The sequence below is a fragment of the Tympanuchus pallidicinctus genome, unplaced genomic scaffold (genome assembly GCF_026119805.1).
Source record: "Tympanuchus pallidicinctus isolate F22 unplaced genomic scaffold, pur_lepc_1.0 scaffold27, whole genome shotgun sequence".
NCBI classification, from domain to species: Eukaryota; Metazoa; Chordata; class Aves; order Galliformes; family Phasianidae; genus Tympanuchus; species Tympanuchus pallidicinctus.
Window position 1 is genome coordinate 7,151,275 of NW_026294744.1, and position 27,884 is coordinate 7,179,158.

The 27,884-nt window shown below is 40.1% G+C and overlaps 1 long non-coding RNA gene across 1 annotated transcript; it reads left to right on the forward strand.

Moving 5' to 3' along the window:
* Positions 1-433: 433 nt before the first annotated feature.
* On the forward strand, positions 434-27,875 carry LOC128084499 (uncharacterized). The gene is made up of 3 exons (XR_008208568.1): positions 434-719; positions 22,193-22,323; positions 27,210-27,875. It is a non-coding gene; the product is annotated as an uncharacterized LOC128084499 (long non-coding RNA).
* Positions 27,876-27,884: the final 9 nt, after the last annotated feature.

The following is a 27,884-nucleotide window of genomic DNA, read 5'->3' on the forward strand; positions in this document are numbered from 1 at the left end:
GGACAGCAGATCCTTTAGTCAAAGGTTCACTTTCAAATTCTTTCTTTGAGTTTACAACACTTTCATTGCCTACATATTTACAAGTGGATTAAATCCTTAAATCCTAGCATATATTGTTGTTTGATGGTGTCCTGTGCTCTTTGCGTGTGTTTTTATTTTGTGAGGCAGCTTGTCCCTACAAATCTATAAGCTCACTTTTTTAAACAGATTGAATTGTGAGACAGCTGGTTTGATTATAGATCAGTGCCTTTAGTTAATCTGGAAGAAGTTGTACTTCCAGTTATAGAATTATATGTGGTTTGAGAGAGGGTGGAGGAAGAAATGTGAAGTTTTATATAACCTTGGCAGGCTAATATTTAACAGCCCTTGCTTGCTTAGAGTGCCTGGAGGCAAAGCTGTTTCTGTATTATGTGACTTGGAGTTGTTGCTCCCTTTGGAGAGGGGAGAAAACAAAGCCATGAAGTTTATATTCTATTGCAGGTTGCCTCAAACAGATGAACTAAGGCTCAAGCATGCTAGCAGCAGTATTAAGACTGATATCTTTTGAAAGGAAACAAAAACTTAATCCAGAAAACTCTTTTTTTTCTTTTTTTCTTTTTTTTTCTTTGCTTACTATTATTTTTTTTTTGCTTTCTGGATTATTTATTATTATTTTGTGTTTCTAGATCTTTATTTCCTTTTCTTTATGATGTTACAGAAAATTAAGAACTAATTTCAATGTAAGTTAAAATTTCATTCATCACTTAGGTGAGCATGGTGTTGGGGGGGGGGGAGAAGGGAGAAAAATGTAATTATTAAAGCATACTTTTATTTTCCTAGTTCCTTTTGGCTACTGAGGGCTGATTTGCTCCTTGATAAAAACTGGAGTGAAAAGTAAAAAGCTTGTAGATACTATATATTGGTGCACAGATATCAGTATCCTCTTCTTTTTGGCACATCTAACTCACCACACTGGAGACTGTGTCAGGTATACTTCTGTCTTTAGTGTGAAGCCTCACACTTGCAGTTCAAGCAAGGAAGGCTTTTTATCATGAGAAATAGTTTTTCTCAGGAAATTATCTACTCTCAGTGACAGCCAAGCAGCATCAGAATACTGAGTGAGCAGCCACTGTGCAAAACATGGAGGTGCTGGATTTTCTCCATGGCTCAGTCCCAGCATGTAGCTCGGACTCTCCCATTGCCCTTTGTGGCAGCAGAACCACCAGTGCTGATTCCCGACCACAGGAGGTTGATAACCAGTGTAGGTGCAAAGCCAGGTCCTGCAGGGCAAGAGGTCAGCCGCAGGACACCAATTAACTTCCTTTTAGAGCTGCAAAATTATTATTTTTTTCTTAATGTGCATCCTAAGAAAAGAGCTTTCCAGGATAAAGAGAGTATTAAGATTGCATGGTTTAAGGAGAGAATTTCTGACTCCCAATCCTTTTTTACTGGCAGAGTGAAATCTGATCTTTAATGCAGTCACTTTAATAACAATGAATAATTTATATTTAGCAGTAATCAAATGATTCAAATGCAATTTAATTTTTTAATTAAATCATTTAAAAGCATGCTTTGAATGTGATGCTTTAATGAAATGATACTGTCTGCTGCTCTTTTATGAAGAACTTTATTCACAATCTTGAATGTTTCATGGTGCCAGGGGCATCGTACCTCCTCTGATATTGCCAATCTGATGAGGAGGTCTTGAAGGTAATTTCTTCACACAGTGGACAGACAAGTATCTGACAGTTTGGTAAATGAGAACATATTGCTTTGAAAATGCAAATGAATAAAATAACATTAGCATTAGGAAATATTAGCTGCATTGTATCAAGCAACAGCCAAGAAATTATCTGAGGCATTACTTAGACAGTTTGCATTTAATTCAAACACTTATTAATCATTCTTTGCTGGTAGTTCTCATGCTGAACTCTGCCCTGGTGTGTGAATGAGTGTAACATCACTGGAGTCCAGCACAGTAGTTATTTCTTTAATTTGCTCTCTAACAGCAGTGGGTCTTGTTTAGCTTCTGAACCAGTGGAGTTGTGTGTGCTCATGAATGTCACGCTAAGCTAAATCCTCTATTGTTCTTCATATCCTATACAAATATACACCAGTCTATGTGTGTGTTTAAGCATGGCTAGTGGAGATCTACGAGGTCTGGACCAGTCTGAAACCATACAGAGTTGTGATGGTGCTGGCTGGCACTGCCTGCTGGAGAGAGAGGTGTATTTCCTTCAGTCTGGAGGAGTCAGTGAGAGCGGGTTTTCATCTGCTCCTCCAGGGCGAATAATGTGGGTTATTCTTGTGGTCTCCTCTTGATCTTCTAGTCCACTACGACCACCAGATAATGAATCAGCACTTTACTTGTCCTATGTGAGCAGCAAGAATACATAGCCACAAATAGGGTACAAATAGGCAGAAAATTCTGCAGGAGCTTCACTGCTGCAGGGCTTCTGAGAGACCTGTGGGGATGGTGGAAGGACCTCTGCTTGCTGGCTATTTTTCCCAGCACTTTCCTGTCAGGGTACAAGTCCCTTGGAAAAATGCAAATAGATAAATTGCATGTCTGTGATCACTTAGTCATTTAAAAATTAAGTTCATGGTTAATATCTTTTATGTGAACACTGCTATGGAAAGGTCTAATGTTTTTGATGAGCTGCTCCATCAAAACTACCATTAAGTCCTCTTTTAAATGTTAGGAGATGAGGCTATCTCTAATGCTGTGGTTACCAATATCATGATGCTTGCTGTTTGCAGCAACTTCATTTTGTTATCAACTTCACTTGAAGCAGTCTTCATTTTGTCATTTGCTTCTTCTTATTTAGACCTTTATGTGAAATGTAGCCAGACAAATAGAACTTGTTGCTGCCAGTAGTTCTGGGAGACTTTTATATAGGCCCTGACTCAGAAACGTAAGAAGAAAATTTCCCTTAGTGTACTATGATAGTATACCCTAAATCGTACTGGGTACAAAAAAGGGTTGTTAGTAGTCTGTCTGATGAAAAATCTTGAGTGACTTTCACTTCATACTGTATTTTATCTCTACCAGGTCAATAGTTCTTCAGTGACAATAATACTTTCTTTTTCCAGACTTGTCCTAAGTCGCTTTTCTAATGTCTGTATGCACTGTTGGACAAGTTGTACCTTCTAGAGAGTCTGGATTACAGGTTTCAGAATTGCTAGAAGTATTCCTTCACTTCTGTCTAAATCTTGGTTGGGAAGGGAGATGTTTTTAAGTAACCAAACCGTTTCATTTGGAAGTTTTTATAATATTCTTTTCAAACAAAAACAGACCAATTCTGTACTGATTTGGGCAAAATATTTTGGAGAACACGGAGATTATATGCAACATTTGGTTTTAGATTGAAAATGTGTCATTGATGAAGACACTTATGATTCTGCCATCGAGTTACTCTTTCTTCTCACCCTTTCCTTTGCGTTTCTCTACTCCAAACTAATTTTTGTTTCTCCCTTGGTATGAGGTAGCCATAAAACTGACTTGGATTATTTCTTGATGTTCAGTGTAACTAAGATGGAAGCATGTAAATCTGTCCCACTGTTTTACACCATTTAGACAAGGCAAAACAGCCAGTGCAATCCAGTGACTCTGGACTACTCAACTGTGTTGAACAGTGAGACATCAGTGAAAGGCCGCATTTAGCAAATAGGAAATATTTCTTGTCTTGTAAAAAAGAAAACATTCAAGGATGTGGTAGAGAGCCAGATACTCAATGACAGTGTTTCTGTGAGAGAAGAAGCATTCTCCTTGCCACTTTCCAAAAGGCAGGGGTTTTTTTTATGTAGTGGGATAGGTGAAACTTCTAAGAGGCAAGTCTTCCACTTCAGCTCTCACAAGACAGACATTTGCTGCCTAGAGAATGTATTTTAACCTTCTTCCTCCTTTGGTGGTTGTATGCATTTTGCTTTGGGTTGTTTAAGAATAAAATTAGTGATAATAACAGATGCTCTGAGTAATGCAATAATGTATATTTTGTTGTGAGAGAAGTTAGAGCATTAGCAACCACAGCAAAACTCGATATTGTGCTTCAGTTAGCTACAGTGTAATCCAAGCTTCTGTGTTTAAGTTGTCCCTTCACCTCCCTTTGCCTGCCTTAGAGCTTTCTCCTTGGAAGCATTGCTGCAGAGGGCTCCTGGCTGAACGGAAGGCCTGGTGTTGAATTTGATGTTGCTCAGCATAAAGCCTACCTTTATGGTTTCAATAATGCTGATGCTGCCTCTGTGTCTAATTTCTGAAAGACGTTTATGTATGATAATATTGGCTAAGAAACTCTTCATTTTTCATAGGAAAACGTAGTCAGTTTTCAGCTCCATGTTTGTAGGTCTTCCTTGGAAGCGTCCAGAGGAGGTGAGGGCTCATGGCTGATGCAGTACATGTGTACTGAAAACTCCCCAGTAAGCTCAGAGCGTCTGGCCTTATTAGGCAGCCCAATGACTCATGTTACTGTGTTATCAGAGCCCCACACAGCCCTGAATGCCAATCCCCATGGTGTCCCTCTGGAGTAGGAGCTATACATACTCCTGTTTTATAGATAAGGCTGTGACCTGGCTGTGCTGCAGAAGGAAGATGTGAAGTGCTGCAGTGTTAACTGTGCTACATTAACGAGGGTAAGAATAGCTGGTGCTGGCAATGTGCAGGCCCTCTGTGGGTGGATGGTATGTTAGAGGCTGTGCTAGCTGTGTGCTGCCATCCATGCCAGCTGCCATCACTGCTGTGGTTACGATGCGGAGCTGAAGTTAGCAGGCAGTGACCTTGGCTGTCATTCTGCTGTTCAGATATAGCTGAAGTGATATGCCCAAGGTCACCAAGAGAGCAAGTGCTGGCAAAGTGAATTGGGTTGGGGAATTGGGAATAAAGCTGCTACCGTGGAACCGCTAGAAAAGCAGAGTTTTCCCTCTATTGTGGGAGTTATTAAATGTTTTGCTAGCACCAGAAGCTGAAATTGTAGGAAGCCGCTGTGGAGGGAGAGTTACTGAAGCCCAGTGTCACACTTGTCATGATGTGGTCAGGTACAAATTTGTATTCATGGCTGTATTTCATATTTGCTAATACTCAAAACACTGCTGAATTGCTGAAATCGAAGTGGCTAAATGGAGAGCTTATCTCACATACAGCTGTACATTTGGCTTTGCGTATCCCACGTGCACAGCCAAATGACCAGAGGTCTGTGCCCAGGAGCACTGCTGCTCACTGAAGAGCAGCACTCACCTTTTGGATCATCATGGAACATGTGTGGATGAGGCCTTGTGTCAGCAAAGGGAGGGAAGTGATGACTGTAGAAACCGATGTGCAACGATTTCCAGAACTGCTGTGAGGTAATTCAAAGTGAATGAGCCTTTTAAAATTAAGCACAGGCAGCATAAAAGGTACTTCACAAAATATCATTCTGTTTCTAAGTGTACAGACATTAGACTTCTCAGAAATATGGATGAATTTAGCTATTGGGCTAATTTTCAAGGCTTTCACTGTGATAGTTGGAACAAGTGATTATGCCATCTTTTACTGTGGAGTACTTCCATCTAGAATGCTGGATGTGATTTTTCCTGTTCACAGAGCACAAAGCAGACACCTCACTTGGAATAGAGTGTTTAGTCTGAGTGAGAACTACTCTTTGTGTGCACGTGTGTGATTTATTTATAATAGATAATTCCTGCTATCCAGATGATTTCTCCCAGCTTCCTTTCAGTCTGAGCCAGGGCAGTCTTTGTCAGTTATGTAAGGTCTAGTAAACGTGGCTAAGAAGCAGCAGCCTTTATTTTCATCCCCATTGGAAAATAAGAAGAGCTATTCCCCTTACCTCACAAAATAACAGAGTTGTTTTGGGAAAGGCTGCTGCCCAGCTGGGAGGACAAAGAATTACACACCCCTGCAATGCTGGCAGTTTTAGTGAAATAACAGTGATTGAGCAGAAACACTTGCATAAGGCTCACGTCTGGGCAGGTTTCAGAAAGGACAAAGCTGTGCTTTCAATTTACCTTCCCCTTCAGCTCTAAACTGCTCTAGCTTTGTCCTCATCTTCACAAGCCTAAGAGTTTCAGGAGTCCTCCAGGAGATGGGCACTTGCCTGGATACAAGAGGTAGCTGTGAAGGGGTAGAGGCCTGTGTTGGTTCTTCCTCAGTGGTCTTGGTTTAGAGCTTATCTACTGTATTTCAAGAATATGTTTAATGAAAATGCAGATTTCTACAAATGGAATGAAGTGGTAATACTGACTTTAAAGGCCCTCTAAAATTAAGACTGAAACTGAGATTCTAAATGGAAAGTATAGTACCATTTTTGCATTCCCTCAAGAATAATATAATTTTGACATTAAAAAAAAACCACACACACAAAAAGCATGCCAAATTTGTCATTAGGTTTGAGTTGAGGACTATTCGCTTTCCATATCAGAACATGTAATGTCTTTTGCATCTCAAAGTGGATGGAAATGGTAGCATTTAACTCCCTCAGTTTATTATTTTGTCCACAGCAATACGGTTGATAGACTGAAATAAAAATGGCCTAAAGTGAACCAAATTGGAGGCGAAAAAGAAAACTTGCATAGTTTATTTTTCGCCTTGATGCCCTCCTCCTCCTTCCCCCCCATGCTGTTTGAGTTGTCATTCTTCTGCTTCCATTTTGGCATGCAACTGCAGCGGAGAGTAAAATCCTGTGTAACCATAAACCTGCTTTGGCTCTTTGCACAGCATTATGACTTTCACCTACATGGTCTTCTCATTCTTCAAACAACCGGCTCAAAAAATGACTCAACTATGTACATCCCTAGATTTATTCCTGTTTTTTGTATTTTATAAGAAAGGAATTAAAAGACTTTTATCTTTTTATAGCACTTACTATATATGTAGTTTGCAAAGGGATGCAAAGATAAGAACCTACATTACTAATTGGAGGACTGCGGTGAGAAGAGCTTGGAGAGATTTGGACTAAAGCTGTTAGTGGCACCTTCGGGCAACCATGGTTACCTTGTTTTAAAATGAATTTGTTATCATTACCCAGAAAATGCATACAGAAAGTCATTGTACTGTTGCAAACATTGCCTTCCCTTCAGATTTCAGTAGGCTATTTGTTTATGGGCACAACTGGTTACAAGGAAGGCAGATTGTTGGACTCTGTTTAAAAAAGTCTGGTGTGCAGAGCATGTCTTATCCCTGTACAGCTATGACAGAGCAAAGCAAGTGTTCACCAAATGGCATCAGGCTGCTGTTCAGACTTCAACAAAGTGGAGAATGTGTTGATGTTAAGGCTCTGCTTCTTAACAAGCCTGTTCCATGAAAAATCTCAAACTCAGTGTGGTTACTTCAGTTGAGGGGCTTGCTCCTTTTCTCCTATCTTTTTCCCCTTGAAGGCAAGAGGAAAGATTTTATGCAAGAAGGGAGGAAGACAAGGAGAATATTTAACTATAATCTGCCTCTGGCAAGTCATGTTCTATTTAAAACATCAGTGCTTCGAAGCAGCTGAGCCTGGCGGGCCATGCAATCTGAGTGCAGATTGGGCTCAGCAGCTTGCAGTGAACCCCTGAGCCCCCACATCTCTCTTCCTCTCTCTCCCTCTCTCGCATCTGCCTCTCCAGTCTCTATCGCCTCTGCACAGCCATGCTCCCTGGTGTGCATGTGAAGCACTGGATGAAAATGCAGTGTGTTAGTGCTGGACTCCACGGTGCTGCGGTTTAAGCACGGATTTGCTGTAACTTCCTTGTTATCCGCTCTTTCTTCTGCTGGAATATTACTTGCTACTGCTTTTACTACCATTCTTTCCCACCTCTTTCAAGCCAAAGTTATTTCCAGCTTCCTCTTCTGTTTCCTAAAACTCCTTTATTTCACAAATAAGTTACGAGAGAGACCTGCGCTGATAATCATGTGGTTTCTGCACTTATTTCCCCCACCTACTGAAGGAAGAGTAAGGCAAGGAGAGCTCTTACACTGTTCTGGTAGAAGGCATATTGAGAGGTACCATCTGTTTTTTCCGCTCCCAAAGAGAAGATGAGGACAGCGAAGAGTAGTATCTGTGTATTTCCTATTGTGTGCTGTTGTTGTGAATCCTAAAGAATACCAGGAGGTTGGTCTGACTCCAGCATTTCAGCCTTGCCTAGAGCTGCCAGCCTAGTACAGCCCTGCTTGGCAGCATCAGGGGAAAGCCATGTCCTTCCTAAGCTCCCCAGATTGATCTTTTTTCTGGGCAGATAGAAAAGCAGTGACAGTGATGGACTTTCCCCAGTGATGGCTGTTTTATTTGCAATTATAATTGGAAGCACTAATATGTTTATTCTATCCCATAATATATGAAGAGACCCTTTTATTATTTTTCCCTTAAAGTCTTTACATTGCAGTAAATGTGAAACTCATGATGCTTTGCTACTCTTTAAAACTTCACTGTCCATAATTACACCTTTGCAAAGCCTCTTGTCCTGTTAGTCTGTGTTTTTTCAGTTTTTTTTCTCCATAATGAAAAATATCTGATGATCGGAATCTTCTTTGTAAATTAGGATGGAAAAGAGCCTTGGTCTCCTTTCTTTCACCTTTAAGGCTGCCTTTCACCCTGGCCAGCATGCTTCAGCAGCGCATGATTGGAAGTGGTCTCCTCTGTTATAGCCTGGCTTACAGTGAGAGGTCATTGAATCTCACTCTCCTGTGGAAATCTGGTAGATGTCATGTAGGCTGGGAATGTGTTTTTTGATTTTGTTGGGTTTTTGTTGTTTTGTTTTGTCTTTTTGTTTGTTTGTTTTGATGCTATCAATCTTTGTTTCACTAGTAGGAGCATTTGATTGAATATGAAGCCTCCAATGGTCTCATTTTCTATTGTTCAGTATATCAGGAAAAAGCAATAAAGCCTTGTGAAGTAGGTATTATGACCTCGCTTGGAATTTGATGGTTTTTTTTCTGCAACAAAGACTTCCACAACAAATAAGTGCATGAGCATATCCTAATTAGCTATTGATATGTACCATCCAGATCTTATCACTTTTCCTTGGAGAATTCTGATTTGGCAAGAGCAAGTGACTCCATGTTCCAGAAAAGTCTGCAACGGTTACTTGTGACACCCTCCCCCAGCTTTTGGCATCCCTTCTTCATTCTGTTTGCATCTTTAATATGTGTAGACATATGCTTATGTGGCAGAGGTATGACTAGACATGCAAAGCCTCCATTATAAACAGTTTCTGATTTCTCTGTTCATGCTACTGCCTCAGAGCAAGCACACAGTTTGCTAGTTAGTTCCTGTTGCCAGGATCTTTTTGCATTTATCCTCTTTTTATACAACCACAATTACCCATATTTGTTTGTGCTTATTATAAGTGGGTTTTTTTGTTTGTTTGTTTGTTTTTTGGTTTTTTTTTTGAGTAATATCTGTTCTACTGAGCTTGATCCTAGGATATACAAAAAAGTCTATGATCTAACACATAGTTGACTGAAAATTGAGGGCAATTAACCTCTTGAAAAAACTATTCAGAATACCCGTGGAACTTCAGTGTTGAAACAGTCCTATAGATAGGCCTTTTAGATTCTTGACTGAATCCCTCTCTGAGCCTTGTGCAAAGGACCACGCTAAATTAATTCTATATAGCTTCCTGACTTGGCTTTTCTAAAGAGTTTAGCAGTCAGCTGGCACTGCTGTATTTCTTCCCAAAATGTTTGACTAAAATGCACCTTTCACTTGTTCTAGGAAGGTAGCTCTCCTGAAATGTGTAACTTCACCTCTCTTATTTAGGAGCTGAAATACTTTATCTAATCTCTAAGAGAACAGTGAAGTTGCCAGGTAAAGCATTAAAAAGTAGGAAACTGCAGATTTATGATTAATTCAACTGCTTTTATACTTATGATGAACTCTCTTATTACTGGATTGAACAAAGATTTTTTAAAGCCTTTTTGCTACACAAAATTACTTCATAATTTGTCTCCTTTTGATACAAGGTTGGGCATTTACTTGCTGTGAAGTGATGCAGCAGGCAGGTGAAGCATAGGACAGTTCTCTTAAGCACAATAGTCGGTAGTGTGCTGAGTGAGGCACATGCACGTGCCCAGGCATTGCAGGGAGAGAACTCCCTACCAACCTGCCCTAGTCCATCATAAATTTCTGTGCCTGGTTCTAGTCATGGCAGCATGTGGCATGGCATAAGTCAGCAGTCACTAAATGTTAATGCTGTTGTCATAATGCTGAAGGCTTTGAAAGCATTTCAAGCAAAATGGCCTCACTTAGTTCTGTATTTTTTACTTCTGTTGGCAATTTGAAGAAACGTCTACAGCATTGCAGGGAACTCATGTCTCATGTCTCAGGCCTCATGTCAAGCACTCCAATCCTAGGAAATAGCAGGAGGACAGCTGCTTGTGTGTCCTGGACTTTCCATATTACCTTTTTTTTTTCAGAGTGAGAGTTAAATCCTATCCAGATGTCTGCTAGTAGCCAGCCATCTGTGACTGGAGCACAGTTTGACTCATTTTTCCTCCTTACCACTTGTTCATCACCTCTCCCTTTCCATAGGAAGTGAAAAAATGTTTTTAAGGGTTCTGAGCAATGAACAAAGTTAATCCAATAATTGTGGTGATTTATGAGTTGATGACTGATAGCAGAAGATGTAATTACTCTTTTTCAACTTTAGTTAGCTCACTATGATCAAATACAGTTATGTGTTGTTAGGTTATCGTTCAGTGAATTGTACCCCAGAGCAATGTGCCAAGCTGATGGTGCCATGGTTCACACTCATTACATCATGAATTGGATGAATTTTGTCTTGTTTATCACAGGGCATCATCCTACAAACACTATGGACACTTTAAAATTTACTGGCAAGATAAATCCATGTCTGTAGACTGCAGCAACCTGAAGGGAGGAGATTTCAAAAATACTAATTTCCTACAGATGTCTCTTTGCAAGCTTTATCCCATGTTACATTTATATTTCAGTTATCTTTGTACTTGTATTTGGTTTTTGCCCAACCTCTTCTCAACTAAAACTGTCCTCAGACATAGGCTCTCGATGATACGACCTTTGAACCATGCTTGACAACATGGGAGAGACTATAAGTTATCTCCTGGGGTTATTTTTAGAGTGGTCCCTGGTCTGCATAATTTCATAGGCTGTCCTTAGTATCAACAGGTATCAGAGTCTAGGTTACAGGATTCCTGTGCGTTTGTGCACTGCACCTGACCTATCCAGTCTGTACACCACTGCTGCTTACCTGCAATCATTGTCTTCATTACAGACCTACTTTGTGGTTTGTACACAGTGCATTTTTGTTGGTACATGTGTGCATCCTTACCTGTATGTTTTAATCTTGGATGGCTGTCCACTTAAATCAATATTAGCTTCACACCATCAAAACTTCAACACACCAAAACAAACTGCAGTTCCATAGAGAAACAGCCAGGGATTCGGCCAGAGATAAGTTATCTTTTGATATAAACATGTAGGCAGCTCTGAAAGTAATGCCTCATTTATTTCCATGGAAGCTACAACAGTGACAAAGAGCACAATAACACTATTTGATAGAGCAAATTCTCAGCTACAAAACAGTTTTTCAACACTGTTAGCTATGTATTTTCACCAGCAATGAGGTAGGAGCCTGTATGCTGCGCTCATAAAGATTTGCACCAGTGGAGGTGACCCACTGTTTCACAGCTGCTGTGATGGCATTGCTGCTAGGAAAATGTGCTCACACAATCCATCTTTCATTGGCCCAAGCAGATGGAAGTCAGAAGGCTCTAAATCTGGGCAACACGATGAGTGTGGTAGGACAGTCCAGCTGAGATTGGCAGCGTGCTTCATGGTCTTCAAACTTGTGTTATTGTGTTGCAGGAGAGGTTGTCTTCTCTTGCCTGACTCAAGAAGCTTGAGCCTTCAGTTTAGCATCATGATGTAGCATTCAGAGTTGATGGTTTGTCCAGATTCCAGGAAATCCAGAAGGATCACACCTTCTATATCCCAAAAGACAGTATGCATCACTTTGCTTGCTGAAGGCTGTATCTTGAATATTTCCTTTGGGGAATTCCCATGTTACCACTCCATAAAGTGCTGTTTTGACTCTGGCTTGTAGAGGTGAAACCATACCTCATGACTGGTAGTGATGCAATCCAGGAAATTGTCACCTTCAGCCTTGAATCACTTCAATAGTTCCTGGCAAACTTGCATATGCTATTCTTTCTGTTCCCGCATGAGCATTTGTAACTAGCTGGTGCAAAGTTCACAATATTCCAAGATTGCCACCACTGTTTCCAATGCATTGAAGTCTATGTACGTTTCCATGGTCATGATCTGCTCATTCATGTGAAAGAGCTGATTGAGATGCTCTTCATTTTGTGGTGTTATTGCTGTACGTGGCTGTAAGGAACATGGCTTGTCTTTCACATCACTGTTGCCACTGCAACAGTGGCAAATCTGTCAGTCTGCAGTGTCTGCTTCCAGCCTCAGAGTTGAAGCCAGCGCCCACAGACTCTCCTCCAAAGCTCTTGGTACCCTGTTTTGCAAGCTCCAATTTTGGCTCCTCCAATTCTGTGTCTGACTTTATTGCAAAACACCACCTAGGGTGGAAGACAGAAATTCCTGCTGCCTCTACTCAACTGTATGTCCTCATGGAAGAACTTGTAGTTGCATTTTGACAACCAACACTGTGGTTAGTCTGATTTGCCTGCATTCCCTTTACCCCATGGAGAGGCTTTGTGCAAGTTTACATTTAAAAAAAACTCAAAACTTTATTGTTTGTTTACTGTTGAATGGCATCCCTATGGTGCTTTTAATGTCCTACACTGGATAATATTTAATTTGTTAATGAGTTGCATTGATTGCACGATGCGTTAATGTGTAAATTTATTCCATGCTGCTGTATTTGAAGGCATGAATGTGGTGTCAAATGTTCTAATAATCCCATTAAAATTCTTTCACTCAAAGATGTGCATGTAGATTATTGTATTGTGCAGTTCCCAAGGGTGCCCTGCAATAACAGATATCTTAGTCTTCATTTTGGTTTTCTGCACCCAGGCATGGCATAGTGCACATGCTTCCAGGTCTGCACACTGGAACATGCTGCAGTGTGTTAGCCCTGCTTCTGATTTAAAAAGAAGTAAATCCTCACCGTTTTTGTCCAAGATACCATGCAAAGTAAGTGACAGCACGGTAATGTTGATGCTGTTGTCAGCATAGCACGTAAACACTGCACCCTATTTGGCCTCCAGCCTTACTTCTGCACATCCCATTGCCACCCTGCTGTGGGCTGAGGTGGCAGTAAATCTTCCTTTGCCTTGTGGTGCTTTTGGGCATAGATCAATGATAATCTGGAGCCACACGATCAGGATGAGTCCAGATATAATGACAGAGAGGTTAACTGGAGTCTGAGGAGTGAGTTTGTGATCTGCATGTGACTCAGATGGCCTGCTTGTCCTCATAAATAATAATCTGAACTACAGTGTTCCAGAAGATGTGTCATCCTAGCTGAAGATTTTTTTTTAAGGACATGGTTATGAGTGCACAGTGTTGGGAGGCAGATAGGCTAACAGCTGTAGTAGGGCAAGCTGTTCTCCTAGGATGACATCAGGCATTGACAGCCTTCAGTAACAGTTCCTTGGAAGGAAATGAAGTATTTTTTTCATCCAGCATGACTGTGTTGAGACTGTGTAGTGTGAAGGCATGAAAGACAAGCTTGCACTTGCTCCAAAGAGCCTATTTCTAAGAGTATGTAAATGCTTGCAGAGCCAGGTCAGTGTCTTGAACATATATTAAAACATATGTTTTGTAAACATAGTCAGCATGTTTCCCAGTATCTCACATTTTACATAGAAAGCTTGCAATATTTGGTCTTTCTGAAAGTTTCCTAAATGCTGTTACACAGCTAATAGAAATGGCCCTAGAATTAATAGTTTTATTTTATTTTACATATGCTTGGTTTGCAGCTACAGAGCGGTGCGTATTTGTAAGTTGGGAGTAAAATATGTTAATATTTAACCTTGATGTTACTGTAGAGAAGTGCTGGAATGCCTGTACAAAGTAGTGAGATAAACTGGTATGTGCACATTATTTGTACTGAATTATAGAATTGCAGAATCATTAACTTTGAAAAAGACCTCTAAGATTATCCAGTCCAACCATCCACCTACCAGCAATATTGCCCATTAAACCACATCCCTAAGTACTATGCCTACCCTTTCCTTAAATACCTCTGGTGACTCTACGACTTCCCTGGGCAGCCTGTTCCAATGCCCAACCACACTTTCTGAGAAGAAATTCTTTCAAATAGCCAACTTGAACCTCCCTTGGCACAACTTGAGGTCATTCCCTCTAGTCCTTTCACTAGTCACCCGGGAGAAGAGGCCAACACCTACCTCACCACAACCTCCTTTTAGGGAGTTGTAGAGAGTAATAAGGTCTCCCCCTGAGCTTCCTCTTCTCCAGACTAAACAATCCCAGTTCCCTCAGCTGCTCTGCATAAGACCTGTATTCCAGACCCATCACCATCTTTGTTGCCCTTCTCTGGACACGCTCTAGAGCCTCAATGTCTCTCTTGTAGTGAGGGGGCCAAAACACATTACTCAAGGTGTGGTCTTACCAGTGTTGAGTACAGCGGGACGATCACCTCCCCGCTCCTTTTGGCTGCACTATTTCTGATACAAGCCCGGCTGCCATTGACTTTCTTGGCTACCTGTGCACACTGCTGGCTCATGTTCAGCTGAGCATTGACCAACATCTCCAGATCCTTTTCCTCCACGCAGCTTTCCAGCCACTATGCCCCAAGCCTATCACAGAATTGTAGGGGCTGGAAGGGACCGCTGGAGATCATCAAGTCCAACCCCCCTGCCAAAACAGGATCCCTAGACCAGGTTGCACAGGTAGATGGGTCTTGAACGTTTCCAGAGAAGCAGACTCTACAAGCTCTCTGGGCAGTCTGTTCCAGTGCTCCGTCACCCTTACTGTGAAGAAGTTCTTATGCACATTTGTGCTGAACTTCCTATGCTTTAGTTCGTGACTGTTTCCCCTTGTCTTATTGTCACACAACACTGAAAAGCATCTGGCCTTGTCCCTTTGCCTCCCACACCTTAGATATTTGTTGACATTGATCAGATCTCTTCTGTCTTCGTTTCTAAAGGCTGAACAGACCCAGTTCACTCCGCTTTTCCTCACAAGAGAGGCGCTCCAGGCCCTTTATAATCTTCGCAGCCCTCTGCTGGGCTCTTTCCAGGAAATCCCTGTCCATTTTGTACTGGGGAACCCAGAACTGAACACAGTAGTACAGGGGAGGCCTGATCAGGACAGAGTAGAAGGGGGATTTTCAGCTCCCTTGACCTGCTTTCCACTCTTTTTAATCTACCCCAGAATGGGCCATCATGGCCAACCTGTCATCCACCTGGAAACCCAGGTCCCTCTCTGCAGAGCTCCCCTCCAGCAGGTCATCTCCCAATCTGTACCGGTGCATGCAGTTATTCCTCCCTAGGTGCAAGACTCTACACTTGCTTTTGTTAAACCTCATCTGGTTCTTCTCTGTCCAGCTCTCCTGCCTGTCCTATAGTGTTGCATGGGTTTGTTGTGACTAACGTACAGGATCTTACACTCAGTCCTCTTGAACTTCATCCCACTGGCCTCAGCCCATCGATCCAGCCTATTTAGGTACCTCTGTAGGGCCATCGTAAAGAGGATAGATGCCCTCAGATCTATCCCTCAGATACTCAGATCATCCCTTCAGATACTTCCTGCCAAATTGGTGTTACCTGGAAATTTACTATCTGCTTACTGCACTTAATTATCTCATCCAAATAATCAATAAAGATATTAAACAGGGGAGGCTTCAGTACCAACCCATGAGGAACACCACTTGTAACCAGTTGCCAGCTGGATTTAGCTCCATTCACCACCACTATCTGGGACTGGCCCTCCAGCCATTTTTTTTTTACCCAGCAAAGAGTGTATCTGTCCAAGCCATGGGCTGCCAGCTTCTCCAGGAGGAGGCAGTGTCAAAAGCTTTGCTGATGTCTAGCCAGATTATGTTGACAGCCTTTCCCTCATCCACCAAGCAGGTATCCTGGTCATAGAAAGAGATCAGGTTGTTCTAACAGGACTTGCCTTTCATGAGTCAGCATTGGCTGGGCCTGATCCCCTTGTTGTCCCACATATGCCGGGTGTTTGCTCTCAAAATGATCTGATTGCAAGAGTACTGAAATATATATATATATATTTAATTGGCTAATCTCTAATGTCTGTATTCCAGAAAGATCTGACCTCAGACTTAATGAAGTTGATGGAGGGACATTCATGCACTTTTGAAAGTATATATGTTGGGTTGAAGAAGATATGTTCTTCAACTTGACTTCATTTGTCCCACAGCTAGACTTTTTTTTTTTTTAATTGTTATGGTTTATCACTGAATTACGTGTTTCTGTGTTTCAGAGGTATTTTGTGTTAGGGCAGTAATTTCTCACTTGAAGTGCATGTATTCTTTATGCAGGTTTTGGTTTTGCTTGAGCAGAGCACATAGGAGAAAATGGGGCCTGTGGTTTGTCAGTGTGCTTCTCCTGGAGATCCTCTGGTTCCCTTTGTCTCACATCCTGTAACAGTAGCTTTAGGGCTGATTTTTTGTGAACTCTGTAGAATAGCTGTAGGTTTGCTGCTGTGAAGCAAATTTTTCCACTGTGATGCAAATGGGACTCATTTTTGGTTTGGAAAGAATACTCCCAAAAGTTTTTCAGTTGGTATAAATATGCTGGCGGGGGGACCCAATTTAGCTTTTTGTAGAACTGAAAAAGCTTTTGATGTTAACATCCGTACTATATAAAGGGGTCATCAGACTGTCTTCTGATGGCTTTTGAGCTAACACAAGAACTCTTCAACCAGTGATGTTTAGATAAAGAATTTGATGCCTTCTAGTGATAATACTTTCATTAACATAGAGCATTTTCTCTTCTTCTCCTTGGCACTTGATTTAAAATCTTCTTGATAAAAAAATTAGTGATCCCATCTACTAGTTTACACATGAGGAAAGATAAGAAATAACATTTTAATTTTTATGTCTCTTTTAACAGAAGAGTTAAAAGATTCTCATCTGAGCATCATGTTCTATTGCCTGTCCTTGTAGGCAGCAGCATAAGCTGCTATTAAATATTAGCTATCTAATAGAGAAGAGCCATGTTGATTGTATTGTGATCTATTAACACAACAGATACTAGTCAATACATCTTCTTCCTGTACAAATCACAATATTAAGAGCTTGCACAACACTCTGTGGGATGAGGCTGCAGCTGAACTACTTTAGGAAGTTGCTGTGAGTGGTTTTTCCTTTCAGAGGCCCTTTGAAAGGACGCTTTCCAGCTTTTATTCATCACTGTTTTTATATTATGTGTTTGAAATAAAAGTAGCTGCAGAAAACATAGTAAGAGGCCAAAGTGGGTTAACACTACATATATTTAGTTTACCCTATATATATAATATATAATGAAACTTAATTTTTTTTAGCACTAGCTTTCCTTAATTTGTGTACCCAGAGTCCCAGTTTTAATGCATAGTCATTAGAAAGGCAAATGCCTCTAGAACTCTTGAGTTTGCAAATGCGTGTTTCTAGATGGGTTTTACCAGATTTCCCATGAGTGTACAATTTAACTTCTCAACAAATTCTAAGTTTTGGGAATTGTTTCTTCAGCTTCCACTGTTCTGTTCCAGTTATCTTCTTGAACATAGATGGGTTTTACTGGATTTTATTTAACACTGGTCTGCGTCAGCCAGACTTTCCGTAAGGAGGAAAGGACAATCTGCTGATACAGATAAGCAGACTAGCTCAGCATTTACCACATTATGTAAATAACAGATTTGTGGGGTTGCCTGAAGGAAGATTATTTGAATTTAATTGGCTAATCTCTAATGTCTGTATTCCAGAAAGATCTGACCTCAGACTTAATGAAGTTGATGGAGGGACATTCATGCACTTTTAAAAGCCTGATCTGGGTTCCAGCAGTACTGAACTTAGAATCCCAGTTGACAGCTTTATGCTTTTATCTTCCTCTGACCCTTTAATCAAATTTTGTCAATGTGGGTGATCACACAAATCAAATTTAAAAGCAGAATATGTGCAATCTTCACATGTGCGGACAAAGTGAACTATTTGTTGCTTATATATTTTGCTTATACGTTTCTGACTGTTACCTTTCATATCCTCCAGATGTTTTGACATTCTCCAGTTAAGGAGCAAAACTCAGCATATCTGACAGCTTAAGCAATTGCAACATCGACAGCACCATCCTCGTTCTGCAAAACAAGCATTCATTCCATATCGCACACAGTTTGATGTGTTGAACTAAAAACAATTGGACAAAATTCAGAATAAAATAAATTCTAGTTACAGCTACTATGTGAATAAAAATTATCCGCTATTGGCCCATTTGCTTGTTTCTAGTCAGTCATCTGGTTTTTTCTTTTTTTTTTTTCTTTTTTTTTTCTTTTTAATGTGCAAAGAAGACAACAGCATTTTTCATTCATTTTCTGTCCTTTAAAGCCAGATGCAATTATTAGAAATGTATACCGTTTGGGCATGTGTATGTATATGAGTGTGTATGTTTATCTATGTATACACATACAGACAACTATTCCTGTTTTTCATTAAGGTACCAAAGGAGATGTTTTCTGCTGCTGCTCTTTTCTATTTACTGCGAGGACAGTGACGCTGATATTTTCGTGTGCTGTTCTATGTTGTCCTCTGTCTTTCCAATTTGGGTGGAAAGTTCAGCTTTAAAACCTTGCAGAGATCCTATTAATGTAAGAAAAATACTGATAAAGATGAAACCAATAGAAGCTAACATCTTAGAGTGCACTGCTTGTTGCATGTAGCACTTCATCAAAGCCATCAATCAGGCTAGTTCTGTCAAGCTCCTGGAAAAAAAAATCCCCAGTTTTGTTTTTTGTTTCAACTGGATTGGTGATTTTGGCTATGGAACAGAGGGAAAGACTTTATTCTAATGACTAAAAAAAGGTGCATAATTAATAAAAAGACCAGAATATAAGTGGACTTGCATGGATTGATAGATGCACTAAATTAGTGATATTAACAATTTAATTTCTTTCATTAGTCTTTTTCCATGATGTGTGCTTGATTATTAATTGTTAATAACATACCTAGCACTAATAAAAATAGGTTTGTATGGACCAGTTGTTCCATTGGAAATGTTGGCTTCCTGATGCTGTATTCATAGAGATGCATGTGCAGTGAATGTGTAAGTAGAAGTGACTAGATGTATTTGAAATACACAGCAATTACCACTCATGCTATTGCTTGCAAAGATGGATTTCCCCAACCTGCCAATTGTTTTCCTGTCGTGAGGGACAGAGAAGAGACTGAGGTATCCAGGATGCCACTTGACAGCAGGAGGAAGAGGAAAGCTGTTTTACTGAAACAGTAAGCACTGCTAAATAGTGGTTTCAGCGACAAAGCACAGGGTCTGACAGGCTCCTAAGCCAGGTATTGACCACTATGTTTTGGATTGCTAGTGTTAGCTCACATGCTGATGTTTTTAAAACATCATTAAAAAAAAAAAAAGAAGAAAAGAAAAATGCAGGCATGCTTATAAAAATGCATCCGAGTAGCAGCATTGCATATGGCTGTTTTTTTTTTCCACCTATGAGTTGTGGTAGTTGATAGGGGTTGTCAGGGAGTGCCAATACAGGCAGCAGACGGCACCAAACTCTGGGTACTGTACTCTGGGTACTGAAGATTTCTTCTTGTATTCTGACCAAAGTGACAAAGCTTTGGTAGTGTGCAGGATCACACGTAAGGTAACACATGCCAATGTCCCCTTGTAGGCCCTTTAAGCCTTTTTTGGTTACAAAAAAAAGAAAATCTCTGTTAAACTAGTTCCTATTTTTTCCTCTAATATAATCACTCAGATAGCAAGTGTGAATGACTACTTGTTAATTGCTTTCTGAAGAGGCTCCATGCCAATGTGAAGCTGTTTCTCTGACCTGTTGTAAGTTGTTAGTCAGTTGTGACTCATAGTTCTAAGCCTGTTCATGCTGATATACTATGAAGCACTTCTGGAAATAAGTGACTCATACTCAGTTAAGTAGGTCCCAGTGAGACTATAAAAGTGGGATGACTTTGTGTGCAATGTATTTTTTTAAGTGCTGTGATTTTCTTTAGGCCCAAGGAAAAGACCTATAGTATGCCCCACATCTTCATAGAAAAGTTTCATCAAGGTTTCATGTAGTTGTTCCTAGGGAGGCAGGATTCTTACATCCCACCCTAGGTATTGCTAAGCTATTTCTTCTGCCTCATCTCAGGATATATTATAGGTGTGGTTATGAAGGATTTTTTTTTTTTTAATAGGTATTTGAGGTGGGTATTTGAGGAGGTACTGCTGAAACTGATTACATTGAATTAGCAAATTAAATATAAAACAAAAAAAATTTAGCATGAACAATGAAAAGTACCTTTTGGTTTCATCCAAAGTCCATGAAGTTCAATGGAAGTTGCATTAATGGCAATGTATTTGGGCTCTGATCCATTTTTCATACATGAGTTAGAGTTTTGCTTCATGGTCCCATTGACAAAACTAATCCCTGGATGTGCTGAACATTAGTTCTGTCTGTATAGGAGAACTCTGGGTGTTGCTGCTTATTCAGAGGAGAAGGAAAAGGTCTGTGGCAATTGTGAGCCTGATTAAACTCAAGAGGTGACTGCCCCTGATCCATAAACTTTATTCTTGTGCACATATGTGAATCTATAAATACACAATGTTTGTAAAATGCCTGCCTATCCAGTAGAGAAAATATGTTTACACTCACGTCATCAGAGAGAACTGGCTGAGTGCTAAGCCCACCATAACTAAATTGCTCATTTCTTGGGCCACCAGTTGTTCTTCCTTCTGCATTTCTGCATACTCATTTCAGTAGAAGAAAGATTTTGACTGATTGCAAAACTGTTTTCTGAATGAAAAAAATTAGAAAATATTCTGATTTGTGTTTGTATTGTGAGAATATCTTTGCAGGTGATTCATTAGCTAACATCTCAAGCTGGACAACACCAAAAAAAGTCTCATCAGAGCCTCAAGGTTCTCTTCATCCTAGCAGTAGATTAAATAGTAGTATAGATCAATAAATTTAGATACAATGGAGGAAAAAACAACTTTTAAGTTTGGTGATACAAAAGGAGAGCAACACAGTAAAAAAAAAACCAACAAAATAAACAAAAAAAAAACACCATTCAGTTCATTTTGGACAAATGCTGTAGTTCTCAGAAGCACTGATTCTAACTCTGAATTTAATCCAGCCAGCAAATGAGACATGTCGCTTCAGTGAAGGCATTTCAGAGAAAGCTGGTGAAAGGAAAAAAAATTCTCCAAGTGTTGCATTTGCTCTGCTCTTTGATCAGCCCTCCTTGGAAATGTTGGGCACAAGCTGTTTTCCCTCACAGTCTGCCCTCTGAAAGCAGCACAGCTCCAGCTTTTTGGGGAGCATGTGATAAATTGGACTAACTGGCACTGATAGCAGCAGGTAGAGCTGATTAAACAAAACTGTGGCATTTGCTGTTAGTACCTGACAAGGAGTTAATGCAGGAGTGCATTGAGCAAGGTGTGAAATCCTCTTTATGCCAGACTGCTGAATGTGTGAGCCATGTCTTAGTTATGGTACAGACACACCAGTCTTTGTCACTGTTTCTTGTATTATTTATGAGGTGAAGAAGTTGGAAAGTGGTAATGATACACACTGATCTCTGCTTGGCATAGTAAAACCAATGCATTTGCCAAGAGCTTAGAATTTTTTTTCATCAGTGTACCTAAGAAAAGATTTATTTTTCTATTTAAGTTTGGCCAATATTTAAGGGTTGTGTTTCTGCACTCTTGAAGATAATGACTTCTTTCTGGATATCCTACTTGTTTGCTGTCAATCAGGGAAGCTTGTATCGGTAGGACATTTTTTTTCTAGAAGATCACAGAACAAAAGACTCATCTGAGTAGGAAGAGACCTTTAAAATGTCATCTAGTTGAACTCCTGTGCATTGAACAGGGACATAAACAGTTTGGTCAGGTTGCTCAGAACCCTGTGCAGCCTGACCCTGCATACCTACAGGGATGGGGCTTCCATCACATCTCTGGGCAACATGTTCCAGTGCTTCACTACCCTTATAAGAAAAACTTATTTTTTAATGATACGTAAATCTCCTGTGTTTTAGTTTGAAACCATTTCTGCTTGTCCTATCACAAAAGAACTTGCTAAAGAGTCTGTCCTCTCCTTTCTTACAGCCCCCCTGATGCAACCTGCAGCTGGAGAAAGAAGGCTTCATCAACAGGTTCCACTTGATACTTAAACCTCTTCTTGTCATTGGGTTCTGTAGGCACATACCACTGCAATAGCGTTCTGTCCCTGGGGAAAGGTAATTTCATTTCCAAGAAATGCAAAGCTCCCAGTCAAGCATTTCTCACACAGATGGCTGGTGTCCCCAGAGATGATTTGGTTTCATTTTTGTTCTTTCTGCAAGTATGGTGCTCATAAAACAGAATTTTGTATGACTTCCTAGCTTTAACTTATGATCTGGTCCGTGGTCATTTTGAGCTTAATCTCCCCTTATGTATAGAACATCTGCTGTATATGGAGGTATCATAGGCCTTGTACTTGGTGAGAAAAAGAGGTGATCAAAATGGCACTTTACTCAGGAATCTTAGGAAAATATAAGTTAGAATGACTTCAAATCAATCTGCTGCCTGCCAGATTTATGAGCGCTTTTATAGAATAGAATGCAGTTTGTTTGTGAAGATCAGGACTGTAAAAAATGAAACTTTTCATATTATGTATCCACAACTAGTGTTTAAATATCTTATTTGAAAAATATTAAACTGCTGAGCAATGAGCAGTCCTTATTTACCAAATCAATTCATATTATTATATTGTATCTCTTACTGAAGAGAGTGAGAGGGGGGAGTCGCAGGTGAAGTATAAGCACAACTTTAATTATAGCGTATTCTGGTGTTGTGCTTAGTAATGTTCTGTGCAGCTCCTTACGGCTTTATTATTATCTACTCATTGCATAAACTAATGTTAAGCATATTCATCCTGTATTTAAAAATATGGAAATAGGTGCAGGTAATAAACAGTGACTATATCTTAGCAGAGAAGGATATGTTGAATTTAGCAACTGATGGATTAGACAATTGGAAAACAAAGCCTTAGTTTTGGATTAGATTTGTTCTTTGAAGACTAAACTGATTTTCTTACTTAGAATGATTTTTATAACGAAGAATTGTTACAGAAGTGAGAACCCAGTATTTTCTTCTTTCTTTGGCTGCATGTGAAAAATGCTGCAGGTGAACATAATTTGCAGCTGTGAATTTCACAGATAAATCTGTTTAAGATATAATTAGCTTAAGGGGAACTATTTTCTGAAGTGCAAGTTATGTAATTGATGCAATTTTACCCAGATAAAAACATAATCAAAAAGCTGTTTGTAATTTTGAGCTAACTTTAGGAAGTAATTAATCTACGTAATTTAGAATTTAGTTAAGCTCATTATTGTATCAATTTTTCTTCTTTTAAATGAAAACAACAAACAAAATTCATCAAGCAAAGTGCAGCCCCCCTTTTGGCTGCCAGTGTAAACGTTGTCAAACAGTACCCATAGACCTCTTGATTGCCCCAACTAAACCTTTCCTCAGGACAGAGCTGCTGGAGGCCTTGCCACCCACACACACTGCAGAGGTCCTGGAAGCAGTTTCTGTTCTTTGTGTCATTTGCTTTGCGCAGGCCATATTTCTTTGTGTAGAAGTTTGATGGATTTTACTGGAAAGTGGATTTTCAAAGACTGACATAAAACATCAACAATGGGGAAACAGACTGGCAATGCAGAGCTAGACTCTTTTTTTTGTTTTTTGTTTTTTTTTTTATTCCTGCCTGCAGAGTTCTGTGTATTTCAGAAACCACTGGGATTCTGAGTTACTTTTTAAGCATTGTGAGTATTTCCAGCTGTTTTCAGACCCTCCTGGCTGAGCAAAGCTAAAATCCAGGTGCACTGCCTCATTCCGTACTTTTCTTCTTAGCAGGAGCCAAGTGAAGTCACCAAAGACACTACAGAGTGCATCAGCTACACAGGCAGGCAAGGCTGCCTGTGAGAAGAGTGTTCTAGAAACACTTCTGATTGGAAAAAAGAGGATAGGCAAACTTGACATGTTTTGTGAAATGATGTCAATGTTGCAGAAATGTTATAGAGGAAGAATTTCATGCTTATCCTGTGTCATGTATTTCACTCATATTTTCAGAATGAAATATTCTCCTTTTGAGTGTAGCATTTTGAAAAGACATCTCTCTATCATCTGCAAACTTCAATCCACAAAATGTTGAGAAAAGTCATCCAGTGAATCATAGGTTTTTCTCTTTTCAGTTGAAATAAACTCTGGTACTTAACATCTCAAAATCTTTTCCTTGGTGTGGTTCCTATCTTTTTCACACCTCTAGCCTCAAACTCTGAGGTCTTGGTCTTGAACTCCAGGCCCTGTAACAGAAATAAGATGACACTGGTGGAGTCTCATCAGCAGGAAGACCTATGATTACACAAATTGCTGCTGTAATGGAACTTGATTACATTCAGACTTTTGCATCTTAGCGCAATGGAGCTCGGTACCTGAGAAGGGAAAGCGTCTGTGAATGCCTCTTTTGGGTTGGCAGAGACTGAATAGCTTATCTCCTATGTGTATTTTTTTGTATTTACTAAGGTACAAGCTAGTGCTGTTGCATTTTTTCAGGGATTAGATTATTAATAAAATCATCATCCTCTGCCTAGCCAGTTATTTTTGGGAAAGTGGTAGGAACTTAGCTCCCTTTGAGATTGCTACTCTTCTGCCATATTTCACTGAGCAAAAGCCTTAAAAGTCACTGGGCAAGAGATCAAGAAGGCAGAGTACCTGGGCAAATCTTACGTAGTATTCCAGTTTGACAGGAGAACCACAACAAACCAAATGTGCTCATGTCCTTCCCCATGGCTTGGGAGACAAATACAGCAGTTTGTCCGTGTATGCCATTGGAGTGGTGATGTACCTGCCACTTGGGCATGCAACAGCAGGACACGGGGAGGCATTTGGCAAGTTGAGAGTGAATACTTGGTTTTTGGGTGTCTTTAGAAAGCTGGAGCTGCTTCACTCTGATCCTGATGCAGGAAACGGCCTTGTAGCAAATCCACCTCAGACTGCTGTCCCCAGCCACCTGAATCCCATTAATGGGACTTAAGCTGGGAACAGTTTTAGTCCTATGCTAGATAATAGTCACAGCAGGGTTTTTTTGCCAGCCATTATTTAGATTAGGTTTTGCATAAATAAATACCACACCAAACAGCTTTTATAGCTATTTTGTTTCAAGGCTGAGGGGGTAAGATGCACCTTTTCAAAAAGAAAAGGAAATAAAAAAGAAACAATATATGGAGTGTTTTTGTTTTTTAGCCAGTCTCCAGGCAACTCCTGGCTGAGGGCAAAGCTACATTAAATTTTGTAGTAGCAGACTGTTATACATACACCCTAGGAGCTATTTTTAAAACACGTACATCTACCATACCTCACATCTGACAATGTTATTTGAATCTAGGCTATTCAGTGGGAAAAAGCAGCTAATTAATTTATCTCATGAATATCAAATATGCAATTAGTCACACTGCACTTGCTATTCCAGCCACTATCCACCAATGCAGGCTCTTTACTGCCAACAATGACTCTGGGAAATGAGTACTATTCAGTGCCTGACCTGCCATAGAAAGACAGACACAAATGAGTTTACCATATGCTGTTGAATATTGTGCTTATAATTCTTGTGTGTATGCATGCATGCGTGTGTGCAGTCAGCTAATGGGTTCTCTTCCATTGTAACAATGTGAGGAAATTAAAGGAGTGTTCAGAAGATAAAGTAGTACTGTAGTCTCAAAGCCTTCAGATTACTATTTTTATCCAAAGATAATTGTAAAGAAACACGCCCCTGTGTATTTCTCCATGTGAACTGTTGGTAAGACAAAGAGGCAAAAGAATAAAATTGCAGACAGGAAGATTAAAGTTAGATGATAGATGAAAACCTCCAAAACAGTAATAATGGTTATACATAGTTAAACAGATATTCAAGGGGAAACTAGAGTCTCTGCTGCTGATGTTTTCTATGGAGCAGTGTGATGGGCACTGAGGAGGTTCAGACATGGAGAACGAAGGCAAGTGATATAAATTCTGTCTCCTTTCCAGCATTGTGGCCACATGATCTTCAAAACTTCACCGAATTTGGCAGCTGGATTGCTCTTCTCAGTAGCAGACTTGAGCATCAAATAAGCTTGCAAGTTGAAGTTGAAGCACATTTATGCAATTCTGTGAAGCAAACATCATTGCTGTTGCCCTTGAGATATTTATGGTTAAACACAATTTCCCACGCTGGCAAATTGAATGCCTTTTTTAGAAACGCTAACTTCTGTTATTCAGTGGCTAGCTCCTTAGGTATAACCTTGGAGAAGATTCTGGATGGTGAATGATTTTAAAGATCAGTAAACGCTACTGTAATTGTAGGAGAGTCTGCAAGAGAGGGACCAGCTCAATTCATTGCGCTGCTTTGGCAGCATAGCAATTACAAATTGTTTCTCTCTGAAGCACTGAAAGGCATTGTACTTTCAATCTGCACTGGAGCCTTTGGTCACAAATCTTACAATTTGTGGTAGAATCTAAACTAATAAAACATTACGAAGAGGGCAGAGAAGTTCCAGAACATTTTCAAACTCTTCATCTTTGCTTGAGGGCACAGTGTACAGAGATGATGTGAGGTTTAATGATAGATGGGAGTCTATCAGTGCTTTGTTTATCTTCAGTTGTACTTCATTTCTTAATATTGTCAACTGCTGGGTTTTGATGGATATTTTTTTAAGTTGCTAAACTAACAGTTTGTAAATAAAGCATAATCAACTATCCTTTGAGTTGCACTGTAGGCCATTGTGTTTTCAGCATCAAGGTGCACATCTAAATGTTAGCGTGGAAATCACTTCTTCTGATTAGTCACCAGATAAAGCAGAGAGTTAAATACTGTTTTTTATGTGGCTAAATCAAATCTTCAATTGGAGGAAAGAGTTAATTATTAATCCACATGAAATCTCTGAGTGTACAATGTTGGGTTTTTTTAAAATACTACTCTGTATGTACAGACATAGTGTAGTGTTTTGAGGCTCCGATGAAACAATATTATTAACATCTGAAGTGTGTTCGCTTCAGATAGTTGGGGAGTATTGTTAATATTATTCTTTTTCTTCCTGTAATTTAGGGTCACCGTGAGAATGGGGCTGCAATTCCAATGCACTTCCATCAACTTTGGAGAGCAAGTATGGGAACTCTTCCATCTGTGCCAGCCTCTGATAAAAAGACTATGGAACATAGGTGAGAAGAGACACCTCCTGCTCCTGTGAAGCCTCACTATCCACCTTTCAGGTACATCCCTCGGAGTATTTCTTTCCTCTTTCAAGGCTCATGACTCTTACAGGCAGCAGCACTTGTGTGTGGTATTGAAGGCTTGGCTTGTGTTGTTTTCCCAGCTATCAATAACTCCCAGAATAGACACCCCGATTCCCTCTTGCCAGATTGGACAGGCAGCATGGGACCAACTTGACCACACTGTCTCCCATGTCTGAACAGCACTGGGCTGCCAAGATGAGGGTTACATGTACACTGCAGAAGTTGGGTCTCTGCTGTGAGCCCTGGCCTCTGTTTTGAATCCTCTCTGGGACCAGAAGACCATGATCACAATGTTTTGCATTCATACCTCAGGGGCCTAGCAGTCTCAACAGTATAATTCAGGGAGTTTAACAGCAACTTTTTTCCAGCTTTAACAACTGCTCTGAAAGTCAAATCTCTTAAATCTCTTTAATCTCTTAAAGTGCCAAATGTAAACAAATGCCACTCTGCATAAAAATGTCTTTTTTTTTTTTTTTTTTTTTTACTG